Raw genomic sequence first — 25899 nt, forward strand, 5'->3', positions numbered from 1 at the left:
AATGGCCTACCTTTCGGATCATTCCCATGGCTTTTAAACGTTTGGAAATGGTTGATTGATCAACTCCCAAAGTTTTTGCAACCTCTTCTTGCGTTTGAGCCGGATCTTGATCGAGCAATTCCTCCAATTCGGTATCCATGAACTTTGGCGGCGCACCCTCGCGTTCTTCGTCTTCCAAGCCAAAATCACCACTTTTAAAGCGTGCAAACCACTTCTGGCACGTTCGCTCAGATAGAGCATGCTCACCATAAACTTCCACCAAGATACGATGACTTTCGGCTGCTTTTTTCTTCATATTAAAATAATGAAGAAGAATTCCCCGCAAAAACACATTATTTGGCACGAAATTCGACATTTTCAAGTGTGGTAAAAATATTGTTGTTTACGCTTCAAATAAAAAACTTATACTGACGTTTGTGCCTTACGACAGTAGCTCTCCAATGTTTGGAAATGTGGATCGATGGAATAATAATCAAGTTACGCCATCTGTTGTAAAACCGCACGAACTTATTCATAGTCCTATTAGAAAATATATGTGCAACATAAATGTTTGAGAACCAAGCGCGTGGAGCTTCAAAAATATTTACTTATTCACGAAGGTATGCACGAAGTCTATGAGCCATCGCTGGCAATGTAAATAATAACATATTTACAGACGAATGACTTATGAACCGTTGTTTTTAGTGTTAATGAAATGAGGAAACTTACGACTATATCGATAACAAACTTGGGTTTCGATACTATGCAGAAAAAAATTTAAATTTTTAATGTTTAAAAACAACTTATTTTGTATAAGGTTGAAACAAATTATTGAAAAATCTGGATTTAATTAAATTTTAAATTCGTTTCCTAATGGCATGTTTACATTCATATAAGAACTACCGCATTTTGAGATTAATTTTAAGCGAAATACGTTTGACAGTTATCTTAAGTTTTCCTCACTGTTTTTGAATTGGCATTCATTGAACTCTAAATGAGTAACATTAAATGTTCAAAGGTATTTTATTTTAAAAATATCTATTTTTTACTTTTTCAAATTTTATTTTTAGTAAATTTACTAATTTCTACTATTAGCAAAAATAAATTTAAAAATATTTACTATTCTCCATTGTTTTTTAGTTTACTTACAATTTTCATCTACTCCTTAAGATAGCAAAGTGATCGTTATAGACTGACACAGAATATAATCAGTTACCACGGCTCAGAGAACAGAAGATTGCGCATATCACGACACCGTTACTCAGCTCAGTTATTTTGACAGAATCAGCTGTTAAGCGAACGTAATTGTAAAGCTTTGTTTACGTTTTCGATTGCTTTTCCCTTCTTTACATTAACCTAACCTAACTTCTAATTTTTGTTTACAAAATTTTACTTTTTCGACATTCTCTTGTTAGTTTTTTGACACACTTCAACGACAACTTCGTCGCGGCAATGTTATATTCCTTTTTTCCACTTCCATCTACGTATGTATGTGTAATGTATATTCTATCATTATTGGCCAATTACCTTTTAGGCTCTGTCAATTACTATTGCCTTTCAAATTATAATTTGTATTACATTTTGGTAACGCAGCTAATAAATACTGCAATACAAGTATATCATCCAAAAGTAAGCAAGTTATTTCAAAAAAGGAGACAATCGACAATACGAGTCCATGCCCTTCTATAAAAAATATTTATAAATAGATGTATGTAATTTTCGAAAACTTACTTTTTTCCAAGTCAATCTTTTCGAGGTGAGTAATGTGTTCACCCTTTAAGGACTGGTTTCTTCAAGAGCTGCAATAACTTTTTCTAGGGACTCAACAATTTGGTGTTCGTTATCAAGTTTGCTATTCATTTTTATTTTTATATCTATTTTTTATCTCCATTATGAAAAAATTATGTATTTATTTGTCTATTGTGCATTATTGACAATTTATTATGAATTTTTTTTTTGGTCGAGGTTTTGTTTTTTTTGCGTACTCATTTTCCTAATTTTTCAATACAAATTAGAGAATTTGGTTTGTTCATAACTCGTATGGTAATTTAAACTGAATTACCTACAAATGAGATAATTCGTATGTATGTAACTCGATTCGTAATTGGTAAGCGAATTACGAGTGAGACGGAATTACGATCGAATTGCTGGTTTTGTGAAGAAGTACTATCAATGACTATTAAATAATACCACAACTGTTGTGAATCTATGACAAAAATTTCAACCTCTAAATATTTTTCAAAAGTTGTTTTTAAATAAATAAAATAGATATAATATAAGAGGCAAAAGGCAAAGGTATACCGCAGCTTTATAATCAAAGAGTTTTATTGAATTTCGGTGACATTTTAAGAGGCCTATCTTAAGGCTGAACTCTGTCTACCTAGCATTACCTACCGGCTACCGGAAGGCAATTCCCTCTAGGAAATTTGTATTTGCAATACCACTTATTTAAAATAAGTAGTATGCTAGAATATTACAGAAGACTTAAAAATAAACAAAGGAACTCTGTCACATAATATAAAAGCACCAAATATTGATATGCGAATAGACCAAATCTCATTCGAGTCCATTGGAACCGGCCGCTATACAAAAGGTGTAATATACAGATAACACGCCGTTGGTTTAAATTTAAAAATTAAAAGCTAAAAAATGCTTGCTAAATCCTCCAAAAATAAGTGGTGTTGTTAAGTTATTTGTTGCGAAATTTAAACAATGCTCAGTAGTCCCTATGTTGATTATTGAATAAAAGTCACAAATAGTGATTAGTGAATGCTGTCAGAAACTCAGCATTAGATAATTTTTTAACCAGGTACCATCGGGGAGTAACTTTTTCATGTCTAATATATTGTTTGCAAAGTCTTTTAATACCATAAGCTCAAAAATATAGATACATTTGGGAATGTAAGCGTGACAATATATTTTGTATCTATTATTTTTGCACTTATTACTATTTTTTAATTATGGTTTTCAAATTAACGCAAGACCAGAGCATTGGGCTCAAAAAACTTTATTATTTCGAAAATGTGAATAAACGTACTTTTCTACTTATTTTATGTTAAAAAAGAATTGTGAAATCCAATTTCATTAACACTAAACCGACGCCTTCAAAGTCTACCAGTTACCCGCAAAGCAAAATAGCTACACATTAACAAAAAAACAAAAAAAAATATATATAAAATAAAAATAAAACATAGATGTATAAAAATGCAACTCTGTATGCAAATGGTATGAGTCAAACTAAGCCATTTTGTGAAGTTTGAAAAACTGTCAAAAGCGCGAGGAGAGTGCGAATGTAAACAACTATTGTGTACGTAAATTTTGCGAGGAATCAAATTCCTAGGCGAGAAAAATGACAACAATCCTTTAACAAAATAAGAAAATAATAATAAAAATAAATAACTAATTAATTTAAACAAATTTCTTATAACTAACTGAACTTTATAAAATAGCATTTTCGTCAAATTCTTCCCTATTTATAGATAAGATATAATTTTTTCTAACAAATACATATGAACTTAACTCAATTACTAGTAACATAGCGATAATGGCGGTCTTCACATTTTCTTGTAAAATGTCTGAGTGAAAATGTTAATACTTGCCAATATTGCGATAAAAACTATCAATTAGTAAACCAACAAAAATAAAATAAAAACAAAAAACAAGAGAAACCTAAACTGTACTTAAGCGCATTTATGAGAAAAGAGAGAAGAAAAGAAACTGAAAATTCAGTAATTTGAATGTGTACGCAAAAAGTGTGCAAATCTTCATAAGTACGTACAAATGTAATTTTTATTAATTAATTTTTTGACATTAATATTGAACACGAACATAGAATCATGCTTGCATTTAATCACATATACATACTTACATAAATACATACATACATTGACATTACATACATATTTATATCAATTGCATTCGTATATATGATACTGAATACTTATGTATGAAAAACTTACAAAAAATACGTATTCACATACACCTATCTTTTTAACAAATCACACTTACATACCGATATAGTACATATGTATAAAGTTAACTTCATCCGAGCCTCAAATATGTACATATATATAATAAATCAATCAGTCTCTATTTGTCAAAAGTATGCAAAGTGTATGTATTGAGAGTAAAAAGATAAACACAAGCATACATATTTACTTGCATACTTATTACTGCATGCATACTTGCCTCCGCACCTAAAATTTATTATTGTAGTTTTTCAAAAATTTGGTGCATGAATTTTCAAAAGTACCCACGCAGCTTGGGCACCCTATAATTTATTGAATTCTTTTGCTTCTTTATTTTTTTGTAATTATAATAATATGTCTGCGTATAGTAAATATAAATAACAACAAACTTATTTCTGAACAAACTAGTGCATGGATCAATGATTTTTATAATTTTAAAAATAATTCAATAAAGTTTACTTTGCTTGACTTCATTCGACTACAGAACGTTAGTGAAATTTTCTTCTATGAAAATAGGTACCGACGACTCAATTAAATTTTCCACGGGCTTCTTCTGCTAATTCGAACACAAATTATTAACATTCGATATCTTTTAACAGCCACAGAGAGAGCCGAAAGGATTCTTTATCAGCAATTCTCTGTAATCAGCAATTATTTCAGTAATTAAACGCGTTTTGTTTTCTGTTTCATACCATTAGCGTGAACATGGGCTCTCACAAACTAACATACTAAATCTATGGGAACACATTGACAACAATTCCTAGTAAAATGGATAAACAAAGGCTATCATTTGATGCTCACTCATTGTTACTGTAAGAAACCAAAAAATTATTATCAAAATTAACACACATAGCATTTCCAATCAACTTCTGAAGTGAGTAAGACCCCTTGTCCGCAATAAAAGATTAAGAGAAGCTTACCTATGTATGTATTAGGTATGAGATAATAAGTTGTTTAGCTTTTATTTGTGGCGTTTCTGGGCTGATAATGAAATAATATTGTCTCAATGGCGCTTTTGAATCAGTTTATTTTGCCTCCTGTGCAAAAATGTATGCAACGATTTATGTAAATACGCGATAAGACAATTAGGACCAGTTTTCTAGTGCTAGTTTAACTGTAAAAGTAAGTTAGTTAGTGCTAGTTAACCAGTAAAATTGAGCGCTTAACCCTTTGGGGACGAGTGTCCGCATATAACCACCTAAGCCGTTTTACCGTTCCGGACAAGTATTGGCATTTAGCCGCCCAAATTAGTTCGTAGCTGTAAGGCTCGCAACGTCTGCCATTCTGAGCGATAAGATACACATAGGTATAGTAAAAGAGACACGTTTTCATTCAACGACTTTAGGCGCCATTAGCGATGAAGTCTTATTTTCCTTATAATGTAAACTTACGATGTGAGACGACGGTAGAGTCAGAACGAATTTTAGTTCTTCAATTCAGTCTTTCAGTGTCACTGCCAAAGGAATCAGTAGGCTTTTTACATATTTTATGCTACGCACGAAAGCTAAGTGGTCTAGAGATGATACGTTAGATAGTGACAGTTTTGACGAATAATAATTTGAATCTGATACGATGGAAGATGACGGCATTACTTCGTCGAGTAGAAGTCAAATCCGTGCAATAAGACACCCACTCAGGCATTTCCATATTAGCAGTGATAGCAGTTTATTTATAATTAATTTTTGATTTTATCAAAATTGTTTCTTTTGTTAAATAAAGCCTTAGCTTTTATAATACTCAACGTATTTAATTCCTTTATTGCGCACTCCAATACCTCTCGTCCTCAGCGACGCTCGCCGGTCGAGCGGCTCCGTCCCCAAAGGGTTAAACTTATACGGCAGACCGACAGCAGGGCCATATTTTGCTAGTCACGTAATTTGAAATACGATAAGTAGTAACGATAAATCTAAAAAAAAACTTATTTCATCAAATAAATCATTTATTTACAAAATTTACTTCAAATGAAGGCCAGAAAACGTACTTTTCCTTTATTTAGTTTACCTTTCCTTTTGCAAAAACACTTTTTAGTCAAACTATATGCCACTTTTATATATTGAATTTTCTAATTTTCGATTTTTTTCATTGGAAAATAGTTACGAATTAAAATCAGCATAAAATATGCAATGAAATATCAATCAAAACTTTGCGCGCCAACTACATTTTGAGTAAAGTAATTCTGCTGTTACATACATATTTTCTTTGCGCAGACGTGATTGAATTGAGACAATTTTTTATTTCTTGTTCCTCTTTTTAATATTTAATTTATTATTTTACCGTATAACTACGGAGGCTAAAGTATTTTCAGGTCTAAATGAAGGTTGCTTAATTTTAACAGCTTTGCGACATTTTATTTCGAATTATGCATCAAATAGATTTTGATAATAACTGATTTTTTTTCAAAGGCATAGATTTAACAATTTCTTGTACTCTAATTTATTCAATTCATTTATTTTTCTTTATATTTTTTTATACCACTGTAAAAGCGTTCGTTCCTTGAACCACATTCCGAACCTTTTCTTTGGGAGAAATGCATACGACGACGCACGATGGGAGTGTTTCATACAAATGTTAGTCATAATAGTAGTGAATTGAGCACAAAAGAATTTCATATGAATAAAATACACCCACTGCTAAGCCCAACTCCCATATAACAGTACTTTTTAAATTGCATATTTTCAAAGCCATTAAAACAAAAACGCCCTAAATTTATATACCAAATATGGTAAATACATACACCTCTACGCTTTTAAACTACGCTCTTAACTAAGTTTAATAATAAAACTAATCAAATAATTTAATTTGTATTAATAATGTATATAATGTAATGTATTAATTTTATTTAAAGTAGAAATCAAGTCCTATATTTTGGTATATCAAGAACTACCCAGGCCTACGTTTCATAAATTAACATTTTATTTATTTCATATTTACTCATCTTTGAGCTCTCTGTACCGCTTAACTTTGTTATTGCTTTTTCTTATTGTACTTGTTGTTTGTGGTTCACTGTAACAAATGGTTTTACTATTGTACAATAATAATATAATTTTTTTTATTTATGGCTACAATCTCCCACTGCTCAAAACTCTGTGTACGTTGCATATCCTTTAGCGCAGAATCAATTAATTCCAGACTAGCAACTGAAAAACAAACCGATTATCAATCGGTCTGCTTCTGTAAGCGAGGTTTCATTTTTAATATTTACGCAGAGTTTTACGAATTACACATTAAATACCTTTTCATAAACGAGAAATTTGTTCAAAGTAAGATTTTAAGTAATGCTTGTAGCCCTAATTTAATTCACTTCAATTATTTCATCGATTAAAAAGAAGCGCCGTTTAGTTTGAGCCTCAATAGTAAGTTTTTCTGTTTTTGCTATAAACAGATATTTTACAAAGTCCGAGGTATACTTGGGGCACTATTTTATACTTATACCAGCAAGTATGCATGCAGGTTTATTCATACAAAAGAGTTGCAAACTAAGGTAACTTCAGCAGAGAGCAAAATTATAAAATAAAAAGTTTATTTGCATGTGGATACTCTACAAAAGTAACGCAGCTTAAACCAGTGGAAGATCAGCGTATTTTCTCCTAGAAAAAAAATGTAAGTTTTAAAAATATAAAATATACACCTAAAATGAATATGTACACACAACAATAAGATCATCAGCATGAGTATTATATGCATTAACACATAAAACGTAAACATACATATAGTTTTAAAATATCATTAAATTTATGGTATTTTTAAATATAAAATTGTGTATGCAAATGTACATATATAAAAATATGGCCGGCCCTACAAAAGCAGCTTTAGTGAGCTTAAAAAGTTTGGAAAAGAGTTGCATGCAATCGATAAGGATTTTCAAATGCCTAGCATAGAGATGAAAGTTTTGCTTTTATCGATTGCGTGACTTTAATGGCAATCTGTTGCTCATTTTCTGGCTATAATTGACTAATATTAAAAAATACATTTTAATTGTATGTGTGTGTACTTATCAGTGTAAATTATATAATATCATAAAATACAAAAAAAAAAAAAAACGATTGTTGCGTGCTAAAAGGAAAAGTAAAAAACTGGAATAAAAGAAATTTATTTGTTAAACAATTAAAGCCTCAAGAATTGAAAAACGTCTGCAAAAGCATGAGATATATATAATAGCGTATAATCATTTATAAATACAACATATACATAGTTAAATATATATTTATACAAATGAAAGTAAATTAATTACAATAAATGTGTATGTATTGTAAAACAATATCATATAAATATTTTATTCTATTTTGATATTTATAAGATCATATTACGCATGCAACAGGGTTGCATTTTTAAGAATTTTTTCACTTCACTTTGTTTTTGTTTTGTTGTTGTCATTTGTGAACGATTTTTTAAAAACCATTTATGTACAAAACAAAAATTGCATTCTTTAGCAATTTTCGTTAGCTTGCTCTTGTAGCACGATTTTCCAGAAAAAAACCCAATTAGCGTTTTTATTTAACCGCTTTTACTGTGGTGTGCGCGCAATACACACATATGAATATTAGGCTTTCTCCATTTTTTTTACTTACATCATACGCTTTGTGATCAACTACTATATCTGTGTCAATTTAGTAAATAAAATGCTGCATAAAAATTTAACATAAAATACAATCCACACATGCATACACAAAAGACAAAAGTAATAATAATCGAACTTATTAAAATGCATTAAAAAATACGCATACCTACATGCATACACACATATATGTATGTGTGTAAGACATTTAAAGAAGTTATGTGGGTAAAATGTGACTTAACAAACAAAACAAAAATTGTAAGAACATAATTTCATGGGTTATTCCACATTAAATAAATTAATAAACATACATACATATATATCTATTTATGTATAGAAAAACATATATCAAAACTCAATTGAAAAGTATAATTTTCAAACATTTTTATTAAAAAAAAATTACGTGTACAAGTATATTTTACATTTTTTCATCTTCACAACTCTCCTTTTTGTATATACTCGTAAATAGTAAATAGTTAAGGCGTCAGTGTCAATGTACATATACACATGAATATATTTATATATCTATAAGGTACGCATTTTGCAAAAATTAAACAATTAAAAAAAGGATTTTCAATTATTTTGAATAAAAGAAAATACGTACATATATGTAAATTATTTCAATGACCTAAACCAAACCAACCACAATTGACTGAATTCCCCTACACATGTACACCATCGCACACACAAAAACACATTTACATATATACACACATTAGAAACCAAAAAAGAAGTGACGGTGGTGTACAACAATTAAAATATACAATTACATTTATTAAAACTTGGATTTTAAAACTAACATGCATATTTTAGACTCAAAAAACGCAAACAATATCAGTTGAAAATATTAAAAAAAAAACATATGCTAACACAAAGTATTTTACAACTCATAGAAAACACTCAATTAAAAAATTTCCACTTTTATCAACTCTTGCCAATGAAAAAAATTTCTAAAAAATATACTAAAAAACGTCAACAGGTGTCAACTGTGAACTCTGAAAAGGTATTCGAAAAGAAAAAAAAATTAATAATAAAAAATAACAATAAACAATAATAGATGTATGTATGTATTATGTATGCCCAACAATGGAAAAGACATTTTGCAAATAAATATTACAGTAAAGAATATGACATTGTTGAATAATTGTTAGAAATAGTGTACTTTGCAAGCACATACATATGTACATTTGTACATGAAAGGCCGTGCAGGAAATGGAGTAACATAAACGATAAATTCAGCAAATCGATAATTCATACTAACAGCTTTACATAATAACAGCTAACACCAAAAATTACTACAATACTTGCAACAAAGGAACTTTACTTTACTTTTTTACAGTTCTCATTGTTCTTTTTTCACCACTCACTGACACATGAAACAAAAATTATTTTTTATATTTTACTATGCTGCAACATTGCGAATGGACGATGATACCTTGTATGATCGATGATTCTTACGCATGTCGCAACACAATAAAAACTGGATAGCCAATAATCGATGAACGATAACCGAAGAAAATTGTATCTATAAGAAATGATTAAAAGAATGGTAAAGAAATAATATATACAATTAATTGTACTTACATAATGCAAGTTATACATACAATATATACAAATAAACTAAACTTAACTAACAAAAAAAACTAAAATATGAGAATTTTACTTTTACAACGGAAATGGAAATGTAAGCTGGTAAGTAGCCGAATGGGTTGGTGGGTCAGATAGAATGTGGGTTCAAATCTCGGTGAAACACCAAAATGAAGAAAAAGTTTCTTCTAATAGCGGTTGTCCCTCGGCAGGCAATGGCTAACCTTCGAGTGTATTTCTGTCAGGAAAAATATCCTCATAAAAAAGTCTGCTGGTCGAAGTCGGCTTGAAACTGTAGGTTCCTCCATTTGTGGAACAACATAAAGACGCACGCCACAAATAGGAGGAGGAGCTCGGCCAAACACCCTAAGCGGGTGTACGCGCCAATTATAAATATATAAGTTTAGTATTCGACGTGAGTGTATACAAGGCTCAATTCCAACATCTTTTAACCGCCTAATACACGCTAACCACAAGTAAGGTTCTAAAGTACCTAGGCATAGAGCTGGATCAAAGGCTAACTTTCTGAACACAAATAAAACACGCAGCAGAGAAAGCCGCTGAGATAGTATCCCTAATCAATAGACTGATGGCAAACATAGGAGAACCAACCCAAAGGAAACTGGAAATGATGATGGCTACCACGCTCTCCGTTCTCTTATGCGGAGCTGAACTGCGGGCCAGTGCGCTTAAGGCAAATCACCGGTGTAAGCTCCTAGCATCGGTAAATCGAACGGCAGTTTTGAGAGTTGTGTCTTCCTACCGCACAGTATCAAGGTCAGCTGTACAAGTGACAAGCGGTTCAATACCGATAGATTTACTAGCTTTTAAGAGGAAAAGGTTGTGGGATCAAAGAAGTAGATAGCAGACCTAAAACGATAAGGCTATGGCAAGACCGCTGGAAAAATGAAACACGCGACAGATGGACGCCTAGGTGAGTAAAAAAAGGGTCTTCGGTGTAGTAATATTTTATACAATGCTTTCGAGACACGGGTATTTCCAGAAATACCTGTTCAAAATAATGGAATGCGAACATATGCATTACATACACTGACGACTGCACAATAATGGCGTCGGACAGTAACATCCAGATGGCCTGTGCTCCAAAGTGAACAACTACCTCACCGACCTTTCTCGCTTTTTCGTTGCGAGAAATCTCCAACTTTCTCATCGCTTGCGGCAGCACTTGGGGCTAAGACAAAGAATTGTTGTTATCGACATCATTAAACGACCCTCATCGGGAGACCGTTACCACCTTCTTAAGCTCCCATCCACCGAATGCCGTAATCGGAGTCCAACCACCACCTACAGCAGATTAAGAGCTCCAGCTTCCCCGTGAGACTCACGTAACACTGGCACAATTACGTTCTGGATATTGTAGCAAGTTAAACTCCTACTGATACAGAATTGACCTCGACATACCAAACATAGGTCCGGCATGTGAAGGCACCCCGCACGACACTAACCACCTTTTCACATGCCCTTTAAAACCTACTCATCTAACGCTCCTATTACTGTTACAACAACAACAACAAAATATATGGTGATGCAGCCCAAGATGACGTTGAATACACCTTTTTCCAATGAATGCGTTTTTCGCGAAAAGATGTCAAATTCTTTCATCTTTCTTTTCAATGAGGTAAATGGATTTGCAATGTAATTGAGTTACATTTACACAAACGTGAAAAATTACGAAACATTTATCAAAGATATGTTCAATTTCGATTGTGCATTAGACGTTAATGAGACAACAACAACACTAAGAGGCACCATCATCGATTTGCCTTTTTCAAGACACTTTACACTCGAAACACTCCCTTTCATTTCTTACTTTTCCTATCATCGTCCTATTCTCAACAGAGAAATGGTTCATTACCATGCACACAGAAAGAAGGCATATGCAAATACAAATACATTTGTGAATTTATATACATATGCGAATATACATACATATATATGCTCACTCAAGTAGGAGAGAGCCAGATGTCGAACGTTGCCGAACACGGGGGCCGATTTTGCCTCTTTGTCGTTCGTTCCGCGCCCTCGCTTGCAGTTCAAGGAAGGTAACGCCGCATGAGCAAGGTAACGCCGAATTTTTTGGTGCGTGCAGCAGGCTACATCGAATTATAAGACGTTATCACGTCAAAAAAAAAAAAAAATCATTCTTACAATATTTCTATCTTAAAAACACCGTTTATATAAAATTTATTTGCCATTTATTATGAACCTGCATAGTAATCTATGAGAATGGAATGGAGTTGCAGTTATCCCACTTGTAACAAATTCACGCTATCAAAGTATGTCTGTGTGTGAAAGTAATGAGCCTTACTTTTTTAAGCAGTTTTATTAAACCTTTTGGCTTATACAACTAATTTCTTCTAGTCAATACACCGCTGGTAGCGGTCCTCCTAGAGCCTCAATATACCGCTGGTAGCGGTCCTTCCACTGCAGGAAACATTTTTCAAACTCATCTGCCGGAATCCCGTTCAATTCGGCTGTCACAGTTTTTTGGATCGCCTCGATGGAGTCGAAACGCCTCCCCTTCATCTTTCTTTTCAGGCGGAGGGTTACAGGTCTGGGCTGTAGGTAGGGTGGCAAAGCACCGGAACCCCCATCTTGGCCAATGCAGAGGTGCAGAGGAAAGCGGTGTGCGCCGGCGCATTGTCGTTTTGAAGGGTTCAATTGTTGACGAGGTCGGGCCGAACCCGGCCGACGCGGTTTTTCAGCCGAATTAGCACTTCTTTGTAAAATGCCGTGTTTACAGTGCTTCCTGGAGGTACAAACTCCTTGCGAAAAAGATGATCAGCTGCATTTTCGCCACTGCAAAATACTAACACACTTTTAAAACAGCTTTCACGCGCGGAGCGATGTTGACTGCACCGCTGTTGCCAGCGAACTGGGACCGGTTTCTAGTGGAAGGGGAAGGTCCAACGATCATTTTCCCCCACCAGCCGATTCGGTTGATCGTTTGGCAGACGCTCCGCGCCGGAAGGCTCATTACTTTTCAATCAAACCCTGTAAGTTGGTGGATAGAAAAGTGGATTGGCAATATAAAATTCAACTCTCTTTAAGCAAAATGCACACCATTAGGAAAAATAAATATTTATTATTAATAATAAGATAAACAGCAAACACTTATTTATATATTATGCGATCATTGTGGCACAAAGTAGAAGTTGAACTACATACTTCTCAACGACATTTTCAAGACTGCTGGCCCTGAAATGATAGGGGAACAAGTAAAGATTACGCACTGTTTCACTTAAAAATAGAGGAGCTATGGAAGGTCAAAGGTAAACTTTTCGCATTTTAGAAACGTTACTATAACTAAACCTACTAAACCGTTTACATACCCAGGTAGATTATTGGAGAAGTAATTAAGATACTTTGTAAATACTTTTTTGTTTGAGATAATAAAATGTTTATACAAAAGATTCGAAAACTTAGAAGTATTTTCTTTTTAATTAAATTCGGCAAATTAACACAATTGTTTCTTCGGTGTGCTGTCGAAAGCAAAGTTAAAAAAATAAAGAGATTGAGATTGAATAAACTTTTTAATGCGGTTATACTTACGTTGCAAATTTCCGAAACAAAAATCTTTTTATGTAGACTTTTTCGTATATTTCCAAAAAACAAAATTATTTTTTGCAAAAATTTATGCAAAAGCTGGATGTTTCCAGTACTGCTTCAATTTAGCCAAAACAGCTGCTCAACCTTGCGAGCTCATTTGCCAACCATCATATATTGCTTGCTTTCAAATACTATAGGTATTAATTTATTTGATTTTATCAAATATATACAATAATTATATGAAATTAATAATTTTGCGGTGGTGTTGGGACTATTTAGTAATATAATACATTTTGAACCATTATTCTACGAATCTTATAAAAACTGCTAAAACAGTTATTGCACACTTAACGCTTGCTCTAACGATTTCGGCAATTTAATTTAGGTTGAAAAGTATGGTCAAAAATAATCTAAATTGTTCCTTTTCACCGTATTGCAGACGCTTTCCCTTGATTCAGGATTTTTGTTTATTTGGGCAATAAATTAGAAGAGCTCGAACTTAAACGTATTAATATCAAAATGAAGGCAATATTTTAATTATCTAAGATGCACTACGCTTTGTATACGGTGCAGTAGTTAAAGAGATATTAACGTTTTTAAAATGCAGAAGATTGATTTTTGAGCTTCGATATCTCCTCTATTTTTCATTACGTTGAACAATTTAAGTACCGTTATTATCAGCAATAAAGTTCTATCGCAAAAGTGCAATTTTGGTACATGCACTAAATTTCCATCAGATCGCACTCAATATATCCGAATATCTATTACTATTTCAAAAACGAGTAACTTGGAGTATAAACATGCCCTTATGTTCCCTACAACTGTTCCCATAATGGTTCAAGCTGGCAGTGCTGTATTCGTGTCATTTTGCCACACACTCATTCGCTTTTTCTGTCATTGCCATCTACATGTTTGTTATTTTTCTCTTACGGTGACCGCCACACAGCCGTTGGATTTTCATTTGATTTACATTTTCATCATTTTCAATTCTATCGTGGGAAAAAGCAGTTGAAAATTGTGTGTATATATTGGCTTGTGGAATCCGCGGTCGTGCGAAGTTTTTCCGTGTATGCTGCCGTCATTGCTTTGCCTTTTAGCATTTCTTGTCATTGCATCGATATTTTCATGCAGTGTTTCTTCATTAAAATTTTCACTCGACTTCCAAACTAAATTGAATTAAGAAATAATATTAACGAAAACGAAATTCTTGCATTGAAGAAATGCTAGTGAAATGAAATAAAAATTTTAATGTGAAAGATTTCATGGAAGAAATTTGCGAGAATAAAAATCTGTAGTGCATTCGGCGTGTCTTTCGAGCGTAGAAAAATATAGAGATTTCAAAAAAGTGAAAAGCGTATACAGAATTGCAATAAATTTAAAATTGTGGAAAAGTGAAAATTTACAATTTTTAAATACATTATTGAGATTGTGTTGGCGGGGGAAACGGTGCGCAATTGAAGAAATCTTGCGATAGACATTCAGAGCATTTGCCAAAGTAGGCGCATTAAGCAGAGCAAGGAAAAAGTAGTAGCAGCAATAATAATAAAAATTAGTGGCAAATTATAAACGACGACGACTGTGATACTCGTAGATGATGGCGTTGGCGCTGGTGGCGATGTCGCTTTGAAAACGCCACTATACAGACAAAATATACTAATAATTAAAATTAAATAATAAAAAGGGGTGTGATCGCGCAGCTGCTGGCTGTACGTTTGTCAACCAGCTAAGCACAAACGTAAGTGGGCGCTCGTCCGGAAGAGGGTAAGTATTTTTGAAATTGCATGAAAATTAACGTTTCGCCTTGGTTACGCCTCGACAGGTAGAAAATTTTCAACTACCACGAAAATCTCTGGGGGGAAATGTGGATAGTAGAGGTGCCTTTTTGGCGCAGACAAATGACGCTCGTGCGCTAGCCAACAATATTGTGAAAAAATTATGAAATTGCAAGCGTATCTGCAGTACATTGGTTTTTTGCTGTTGTTTTTTTAATATGGTCACAATTTCCCTTGGTTGCAGTTCTGGTATTTTTGCAGCTGTGGATCTGGCCCGCTTTCATTTTAAATTTTTTCGAAGTTTCTTCTTATCAAAATTTAGCTGATGAATAGATAGATGCCTAGAAATAATTCATTCATACATAAAAGAAGATTTTCTTGTCTCATAGTTGTTGTTGTTGAAATATGTTTATGGCTCGTGTCTGCTATTGAAATACTTGTACATGCATACTAAGATTTGTGCTTTTGCGCTGAATTGTGGTTTGTTGCTACGGCAGTACTTGGCATAATTTTATACTGTATATCAGCGTGCGTTTACACATTCTTATATTTTAATTGCTTTGTTGATATATTGGATAGGTATGTATGTGCCGTAAAAAATGCAAATATTTATTGTATTGTATTTACGTATTTTTGTGCTGCTTCAAGGTACAAACTGAAAAGCGCTAAGATAACGGATTCACTTTTAGCTTCAATTGCTAAGTCAATAGGATATCGTGAGTGAATAATTCGAATTCTTCTTGCTAATCTCTGGTGAAATGTTGATTCCTTGATATCAATGAGCAAACCCGGATGTGTGTTGTCCGCTTTTGACTACATACGACAAATCACTTATCTGCTTGTATGAACTAACATACACTGCACTAAACAGGGTAAATTTACTGGGGCGGTAGCCCTTGGTTGCGAAAATTCCAAGTCATTTCGATGCATATGTATGTATACCTGGCTACCATGAAAATGCCCATCTTGTCGAAAAAAACCTGTTTTCTGGGCTTAAAGTTAGATGACATAGATGACGAAGACCGATTACATTAATTAGGGTGACGTTCGTGCACTAGGCAGGGCTAGTTTGCTGGGGTGGCAGCCCTTGCCCAGGATTATCCCTACACATCCTGGTACGCAAACCCGGTTGTCATGGGCTGAAAATAATCTTACACCCGGCAGAATATAGACAGGCCATAAATGGCATTAATCGGGGGTTTCTCACCATCTATTTAAATTCCCGTCCTCTGAATTGCAGTTCAAATACCATCCATCGCAGGCGAAGAACTTCTCCTGCCTCATGAGACCCGCGCCATCTTGGCACAAATACGTTCAGGATATTGTATTATTGTTAAACTCCCACCTATCCAAAATCTACCCCGATATACTCAACATATATCCGCCTTGTGAAGATCAATACTAACCACTTATTTACGTATCTCCTTAAACCATTCACCTGACACCGCTCTCCCTTTGGACCCCCTTCATCGAACCAGCATGTTTCTTGAGCCTAACCTTAGTCTAAGATTGACGACCGGCATGTTAAGGCACCCCGCACGACACTAACCGCCTTTTCACAACCACCATCAAACCCACTCATCTAACACTCCTCTCCCCCAACCTGTCGAAACAGCAAGTTTCCTGGGCCTAGCTAGACGAAGACGACCGGTGATTTACACTACACTGACAGGGAAAAATTACTGCTACAACAACAACCGGCATTTCCATGACAGTCGGTTCTACGTTACCGGAATGACCCGCTTTTATATGGGTAAAGTTTATGCTGATACAATAACAACAACGTCCGGCCGTGCGTTACCAAGATTACATCTGGTCAACAGAAACAACCTATGAGTTCACTGCACTTTGCAGTGCTTTGTAAACTGCTATAACAGCAACAACAATAAGGGGCGTTACTTGGAAAAAAACTATTTTCAATTTTCGGACTACTTTTTGAAAAAAAATTGAAAATTCTAAATTTCAGTCAAGTTTCCGATCCAAAAATAGCTGTTGGGGTAAAAGCTACTTATTATACAAAAAAGAGAGGTCCTATTTTATCCTAGATATCTTATGGTCGAAGTTTGATCGCCCTTCTATTCTATTTATATTTCTATTCCATTTTGTCTACGTGCAAATTGCTGTCAAGCATATTTATTTATGAAATAATTTTTAGATATTTCTTGTTACAATTTTCTCAATGTTGTTTATTAACTCAATTGAAATTTACTTTTTCATTCCATTACATTGAATTCCAATTGAATATTGAAAAAAATAGAAAAAAAAAAAATATTCTTGTATCAACATTTCTGTTTTTCTTAATTGAACTATAGCGACGTTGTTGTAAATATGTTTATTTTGGTAAAATGTACCGAAAAATAGCAAGCAAAAGCTGAATTGCGCTGTGTGAAAATCGTAAAATTGGTAAAGTATTTTAAAAGAAAATAAATACAGGAAAAGTATGTAGACACAGGGAGTGATCACGAGTTCAGCTATTTGGTCGGGGAAGAAGTTGGCTGCAGCAACGCTGCTCATCTTCAAATACCTCCACAAACTAAAGGGTACTTCTGCATATACTAGCGTTAACACTCGCACGCGTATTTAACATTGACGCCTGTTGGGCACTCGTTGAGCAGGTGTTTCAATTTAGTTTAATATAGATGATTTTATTCTGAATGGAACTCTTTTCTATTGACTCGTACTAAAGTCCATTGCACAAAAGGCATTGGGCAGTGAAAAACTAATGTTTATTATTTTGACGTGGAATGAAAATTGGTATGAATGAACCGATTGCGCAGGCAGCAATCAATGCGTCATCGTCAATCAATTGTTAAATTAGACTGCGAAATTCCATTCGAAGCATGTTTACCTCGAATGCGCTGATAAGCAGCTAAACAAAATTTTCTGTCTATATTTTAAAGTATGAATGCATGTGTGTGTATGCATGAAAAAGTTTTGCTTATCAAAATCGTTATTGATATTTTAGCGGCCAATGAGCTACATATGTATGTATATACAAATCTATTTTTTCAATCAATCATAAGCTTATTATGCAAACTTGTACTATATGTATATTGTAAAAAAAATGTTTGAAATGAAAAATGTATAGTGGAAGGCGTTTCTTTCAAAGCAGGCAGAGAGTTTCAAAAGAAGGCAGGCAGAGAGTTGTGAAGAATGCAGGGAAGAAAGACGGCTTATCATCTAATCAGAATGTCGTCTTATTAGAAAAAACTTTAAACCGCCTCAAAAATGTTTAGGGGTGCTTTCCATTTCAATTCAACCGGGCTATTCGGGTCATGTTCTTCGATTTCGATGTAACTCAAAAATGTTGCTCTCTGGTCAAAATAATGACACACGTATTTTTTTGTGCACCCGAAAAAATTCTTTTTCAAGCTTTATCGGCAATTTTTTTTTTCGGCTCAAAATCGATTTTTTTTTAATTATACAAGAAACATTTTTTTAAAGGCTCATTACTTAGTCAAAAATGAACCGATTTTAATAATTTTGGGTTCAAAATGATCGTCATTACTTACACGAGCGATTTCATGTAGAAACAGTTGCAAAAAAGTAGTTGAACGTTTTTTTTTGACCAGACAGCAAAGGTCAGGCTCTTGCTAATCAGAGAGGCATCACATGGGGTCTTCGTGGATCCTTAAACGACCTCGATTACGCCGACGATATTTGCATCCTTGCGCACAACTACGTCGACACGGCACGAAAACTCAAATCGATATCGACACTGGCATCGAAAGTGGGACTCAACATCAATGTCTCTAAAACCAAGGCCATGCGCATAAATGCAAACAACACACGCCCATTCCTACTAAACTCAACACCTTTAGAGGAAGTTCATAGTTTCTGCTACCTAGGATGCATTATCTCAACCTCTGGCGGCTGTGCGGAAGACATCGAAAACAGAATAAATAAGTCGCTGCAAGCATTCGGTCAATTGAAAAACATCTGGAGCTCCTCATTCTTGTCGCGTGGCACCAAACTAAAAATATTTAATTCCAACGTCATATGTGAAACATGGAATGCTGCGCCACGGCTAATACAACGCATGCAATCTTTTACAAATCGCTGCCTTAGGCGTATACTAAAGATAAGGTGGCCAGAAACTATACCCAATGACAGACTGTGGGAGCTGACGAACCATACGCCCATCAAAACAAATATTCTGAAAAGAAAGTGGAACTGGATCGGCCATACGCTCAGAAAACCCGCACAAGATATCACGAGGCAAGCCATTGAATGGAACCCACAGGGATCACGCAGAAGGGGACGCCCAGCGCATACTTGGAGAAGACAGCTAGAGAAGGAGATAACACTAAGTGAAATGAACTGGAATGAAATTAAAAGAATGTCATTGGACAGGGACAGATTTAAGAGTTTTGTTGTAGCCCTATGCTTCACTATGGAGTAAAAGGAATAAATATAGACAGCAACATATTTGAGTTACATCGAAATCGAAGAACATGACCCGAATAGCCCGGTTGAATTGAAATGGAAAACATCTAGGGCAATGGTCATTATTTGCTCATCCGTATCGTAGCAGTGATAATCCTTACCGAGAAAGTGAAACTTTGAATATTGAACTATCCTCTGAATATTTGAAAGAAATGGGCTTGGTTGAAGCATTTTGGCCGCAGTTCACACCTGTACTTCTATTTCGAGAGGCACGCGTCAATCGACCACAAGCTACCAAATGTGAAGGAAGGGTACGAAACGTACGATTCGCCAATTGCTTTTTCAATTAATAATCCATAATCAACAAAAGTGAACTGTATGCTATGCAGCAAATCCGACCTTGTGCTTATAAGGTAAAATATTTTACAGAAACAGCTGCAATATTTTGAGCTTTACAGCTGTTTTTAATGTCTCAGGTGCATCTGTCATTTTCGCTGTTGCTAGAGTAGTTATTGCTGCTGTATGTAGAGCCTTAGTTGTTGTTGTGGTTGTTGATATTGTGTCGTTCCAGCTGCTAGCTATCTATACTCCGCATTCATCGGTACTTGAATTTTTTTCACTTGATATCTGCAGGTTCCTCTCATCTGCAGCTGCCACAAAATCTCCGCTGCCTCTGTCGCTACTTGTGATTTGTTGATCGCTTTGTTGTTGTATTTGTGTTTCCCTCCTATCTAGTGATTGTATGGCGTTTTGGTAATATTTTAAGATGATGCAGAAAATATGCACGTAAAAATATTTGTGTTGTTGTTTCCAACTGGTTTTCTTTCGTTGTTTTCTTATTCTTCTCACTTATAAGAATATTTCCCTCCGCATAGCAGCTGTTTTGTATTGTCTTTGTTCCCACGTACATTCACATTCAAGGATGCAAAGCACTGCTCATATCCTGTAACTTCAATTAAAGGAGAGCAGAGAATTGCCCTATATTCTATATGTTTGTATTTGTATATTTTTTTAATTCCTCTCCTAATTTTGCACTGAATTACTGTTTGTCGTTATTCTATTTTGTTCCTTGTTGCTGTTGCTGTAAATACTAGAGAATGCTGCTGGAGTGAAAGTACTTGACCGCATATAAATCGGGGTCGCTCCGGTAACGTATAACCGATTGGCGCTCGATCCTTGCTCTATAAGTCCAGTAGTCGGTACTCGTATTATGTGTAATAGAATACTGCAGTCAGTTTGATTGGCTTCACTAATGGGTCTTATTTTAGCCACTGCCAAAATACTCTGTAGGCCATGTTTTTTTTTCTTAAAATATATACCTGTATATGTATTTTTTCATATATTTTTTATAAAGATAAAGTTTAGACTACAAAAACAACAATATATCTTAATGTTTTAAGCTTTGTACAAGATTTTCAAAAATTCAACAATTCAAAATTTCAAACCGTATAATCAGAATTTTTAGCCTACTGTGCTTTTATTTATAATTTTTTAGTCTAATACAAATATAGTCTAGTATACACTAGAAATTAATATTTATGTATACCACATAAGAGTATAGCTCCCAATGGATTCATATAAAAAAAACCTAAGTTTATTTTTGAATTAATAAAGTGCAATTGAAGTGCTGAAAAAACGCTCAAATCGATCACACAAAAAAAGGTTTCGTGCATTTCGTGACTTCTTTTGAATACTGTAAGTCACCACTGAGTACAAATAAAATGCTTATTTGGGATTTTACGATGAGGGCTATGAATTCATACTGAGTGCAATTTTCAATTTCATGGTTTAGTACTGAGTACATTTGAAAACTTTCTTGTGCCCAGCATCGATACTTTAAAAATCGGGTTCTGGCGATTGTTTTGGAGACGAGTACTTACTACTTTAGGTACCAATTCTGCCCAACACTACTTTCAATGCAGCTGAGGCTTTTTGCTGACTGCAATGCACTCCGAGGTTTCACATAGCCTGATAAGACGCAATTCAAAGGTTATTTTTTTAATTTTTTTTTTCGCTACAGCTAGGATATTTAAAAACATATGCATTTTCAATACCCCAATCGCAATCAACCAAGTAACACCTTCGACTTAAAATACCTGAATTAGTGGAACAAAAATATGATAAGAAAAACATTCAAATTGGTTAAGTGGAAGAAAAAACCAACAGCACAAAAATACAAAGAAAATGCAAAGCAAGCAAACTGTTCGCGAAAGTGTTTCTAAACAATTGTTTTCGAATTGTCCGCTATTTTTGTTTATATTGCTTGTGGGCTGCTCAAAGCAGCCGTTTTGGCCCACTTAACGACGCATCGACGTTGCAATGTGGGTCAAAATCATGTTCGCTGGAAGATTCTGCCTTTCCGTTGCACATAAATACACACATTTGTACATACATATGCATGTATACAGAAATATATACACACATCTAAGACTCTTTTCAACGCATTTGCAACTTTGCAGCTGACTCTATGTGGCCCTTTTGCCTCATTAGTTGCCCTTCACACACTACACCCTGTTCCAGTTTGGTAAGCGCTCGATATTGCCGAGAGCCAGCCGCCACTCATGTACTCGTATGTAGACGCTTTTAAGTTGTCGACACTTTGACGTCTCACATGTTTGCTCCTACAATTAACGTTTTTCACTTAACATCATCGACATACTTTGCATGTAGTAGTTCATTTCCTCTCCTCTACTTGCTTTCGTTTTTATTTTGTTTTATACGTGTTTTGTTTTGCTCTACACTGCAATGCATTTTTATTGTTACTGCTAAGCGCTTTTACATTTTGGCGGCTGCTTGTAGCATTTTGCACTTGCTCAACATATGCCTAGTTGGCCCAGTGCAGCTGCATATGTACGTATGTATAAATAGATATGTATTTGTGTATGCATGTGAGAACTTATTGTAAATGCGTGCAGCTGAACACTTTTGCTGACTGACAACCAGCAGAGTTGAATGGAAATAAAAACAAAAGAGCTGAAAACGCTGAAAAGTTCACGCAGCAACAACCATTGCTATTGTGAGTATTCGCAAAACAAAGCATTGGTTGTAATTTGCAAGATACTTGCGACTGTAGTGGTGTAAAAAAGATGATGAATTACCCTTTGAAACAACAAAATTAACCCGACACTTTACTTACTCTCATTTTTAATTTTTTTGTTGTCAGCCCATCCAGAGGATTAACTCTTGTAAAACCTTGATATTTATATTTATTTATAATTGGCGCGTACAAGCCGACTCCGACCGGCATATATGTTTTATGAGGAGCTTTTTCATGGCTGAAATACACTCGGAGGTTTGCCTTTGCCTGCCGAGCCACTAACGTTTAAAAAATAAGGGAAAATTCTCGGAATAAACTATACCCATCTAATTTCATTATAACACCAGCCAAAATTATAGAGCCTAATACTGAGTGTTCTATATTAGCCTTAGGTAATAATAATGCACCAAAAATATTGGTATTTTAAGGGGTTAAGGGGTTTTTTCTGTCTTATAGATACATATTTAAAGAATAATTTCTGAAATTTTCAAAAAAAAAAAAAATTAAACTCCTCCATTGTGACGTCATTTCCGGTGACCCCTCGAAAAAAAGGTGCTTCCGCGTTGTCAGCATAACTCCTGACAGGATAATCAAAAATGAAAAAACTTATTTTTGTTTTAGTTAAGACCATAAACTCGTGCTTGAACGAAGGAACGAAAAAAAAGTAAAAATTGGAATTTTGGCAGGCATTTTTCCAAAAAAATTACAATTTCGGACAAATTTGCTTGACATTTTTTTTTTTTAAATAGTTGTAATTGAAAAAAAAAAACAAAATCCTTCGTTCAAGCATGAGTAAATTGTATCTCGAACACCTGTGTAAAATTTCATCAAGATCGGTTCAGTAGTTTTCGAGAACATTTGACAAGCGACTTTGAAAACACGGTTCCGAGAAAAACGCGTTTAAAGTTTTGAGTAACAATAAAAGTGGCTTGGAGCGCACACCTACCAAAGGCTGTATCTCCGAAACTATTATTCGGATCAACTTGAAAATTTAGGATAATGTTCTTGAGATGTTGTAGAAATTAATAAGCAAAAAAAATCGATTTTTTGAACCCACGAAACCCATGTAACCCCTTAAGTCAACTCCGCACTGGCAATTTGCAAATACGGTTTAAATCTGTCTCCGATATGGAAAATTCCTTTGCCTCACCCTCGCAGACGCAAAACTGCATATCATCACCTTATATACAGGTATGCATTTGAGCTTTTGGCATTGTACCATCTGTTATGCAAAGCATCAACAGCACCCTTGAGTGAACTACGCCCGTAAATGGTAAACAGATATTCAGTGGAAATATATGCATTTTTGTTTAATAGCTAGAGAAATCAGATTTAGCAGCAGATTAATAACACTAAGCGGCAATTTTGTGGCAACTGAAACCAGCTAGGACTCTTAATATTTTCTGAAAGTATACCTATTCAGTAAGAAAAAACTCACTGGTTTAGAAAAAGTTAGTTCGTTTTTTTACGGTTAAGACATATACTGAAAAATTGCATGGGATATATTTTTGCAGAACATTTTGACCCATTAGCTCCCACCTAATAGATTCGTTTTGCCCATTATTTCAAAAAATCTCTCACAAAACAAATTTGGAAAGTCGTTATAGGATTAAAATGTTGTAGAAACCACCAACTTAAGAATCCATAGATCAGCTAAACTAACACTACTTTCACTGCCCATGAATGGAAACATTCTCGTGGTATAAGACTAAGAAACCGTTTGATTCGCTCTATTTTTACCACTTCTTTAATGTAACATGATTTTGTAGTTGGGTTTTTGGAGCTGGATTGCCAACTGAGACAATGTTTGCGTTGACGTAGAAGAGACTTCTCAACACATTTTTTGACTAATTCTGAATTGATTTCCTTCAAGAAATGTGTAGTTGATAGTTTTGCTATTAGGCAGGCGACAAATAATGAACTTTTAGCCTTTATTAGGGAGTCTGAAGTTGACTTGGCTACTAAGGTTTAGTGACATGATATGGAGATACATATATGTATATAATTTTTTTGGTCTCTTGTTGTAGCAGCATAAACATGAACCCTTTTGCATCATTCGACGGAATAATGCTCGAAGAAAAACTCGCTCTTATCACCAGGAGCGGAATAGTCCGCACGAACAAAAATTCTCTTATTACCAAGAACGGAATAATCCGCCATGAACTACAATAATATTTTGTTCAAGTTTGAGGGAAATAAATAATTTTGGTAATCCTGTAACATTCTTTTTTATTCGAACAAACTGTAAAAGTCTTGCCGACGCAAGGTATTTTGAGTACATCGCGTATTTCGAGAGGTGATGCAAAAGGGTTAACCATAGATATACAGGACATGCTGCTGGACTGAGAGTCCTTGGGTAGATATAAATCCGAGTCGTTCCAGCAACGTACAACTGACTGCCGTAGGAACGTCTTTTTTTCTGATAAATAACCTCCTTGTTACAATTCACGTCATAACAAAGTCTTCAAGAACCCACTCTGACATATGGAAAAAATTCGTATAACTTTGACTGCAGACGCACGTAAGTAAAAGGAATATTTGCACCTAAATTAACTGAAAAAATACACGAATAGGGTAACCTCTTCCTTTTGAGAAATTTATGTGAAAATGCTACTTACACCACTTGCACTCAGCTATTGTCTGCTGGCTGTTAGCCATTTAAGTTTTATTTTCGCGCGCCGGCCCCATTCTTTGTAAGATATTTACAATTCGTAGACCGCTGATTATCGCTAACTAATTAAATATGTTCTTTCTATTTTATCTTGGTAAACAATCGGTTGTGAATCGCACACTTTCATTTGTCATCGAGGCGATAGAGTCTTTACTCATTTACATATGTGAACAAATCTCATGTGAACAAATCTCAGTTCCCTGCCTGCTTTGAAGGTTGACATTTCGGCTGAAAATCAACACGGTTATTGAACTTGCAGCGAATGAATTCGAATGACAAAAACATATGTATGGGACATTGAAAAAGACAACATATGTATGTAAACAATTTTTCATACAACTATTCGATTGTCTTATCACCCACCAAACCATTCA

At 34.5% G+C, this 25899-nt stretch overlaps 2 protein-coding genes across 4 annotated transcripts in view; one reads left to right on the top strand and one right to left on the bottom strand.

Moving 5' to 3' along the window:
- LOC128867918 (leptin receptor gene-related protein) overlaps positions 1 to 25899 on the bottom strand; it is an 86397-nt gene that overhangs the window by 29163 nt on the left and 31335 nt on the right. The gene's annotated exons all lie outside the window — the stretch shown is intronic.
- Positions 14585 to 25899, top strand: part of LOC128867916 (ras-specific guanine nucleotide-releasing factor RalGPS1) — a 57712-nt gene continuing 46397 nt past the window's right edge. For all 3 annotated transcript variants that reach the window (XM_054109535.1, XM_054109536.1, XM_054109534.1), the window contains exon 1: positions 14585 to 15420. The gene's annotated coding sequence lies outside the window, so the exon portion shown is untranslated. The remainder of the gene's footprint in view (positions 15421 to 25899) is intronic.

Source organism: Anastrepha ludens, chromosome 6 (assembly GCF_028408465.1).
Source record: "Anastrepha ludens isolate Willacy chromosome 6, idAnaLude1.1, whole genome shotgun sequence".
In the NCBI taxonomy this organism is placed as follows: Eukaryota; Metazoa; Arthropoda; class Insecta; order Diptera; family Tephritidae; genus Anastrepha; species Anastrepha ludens.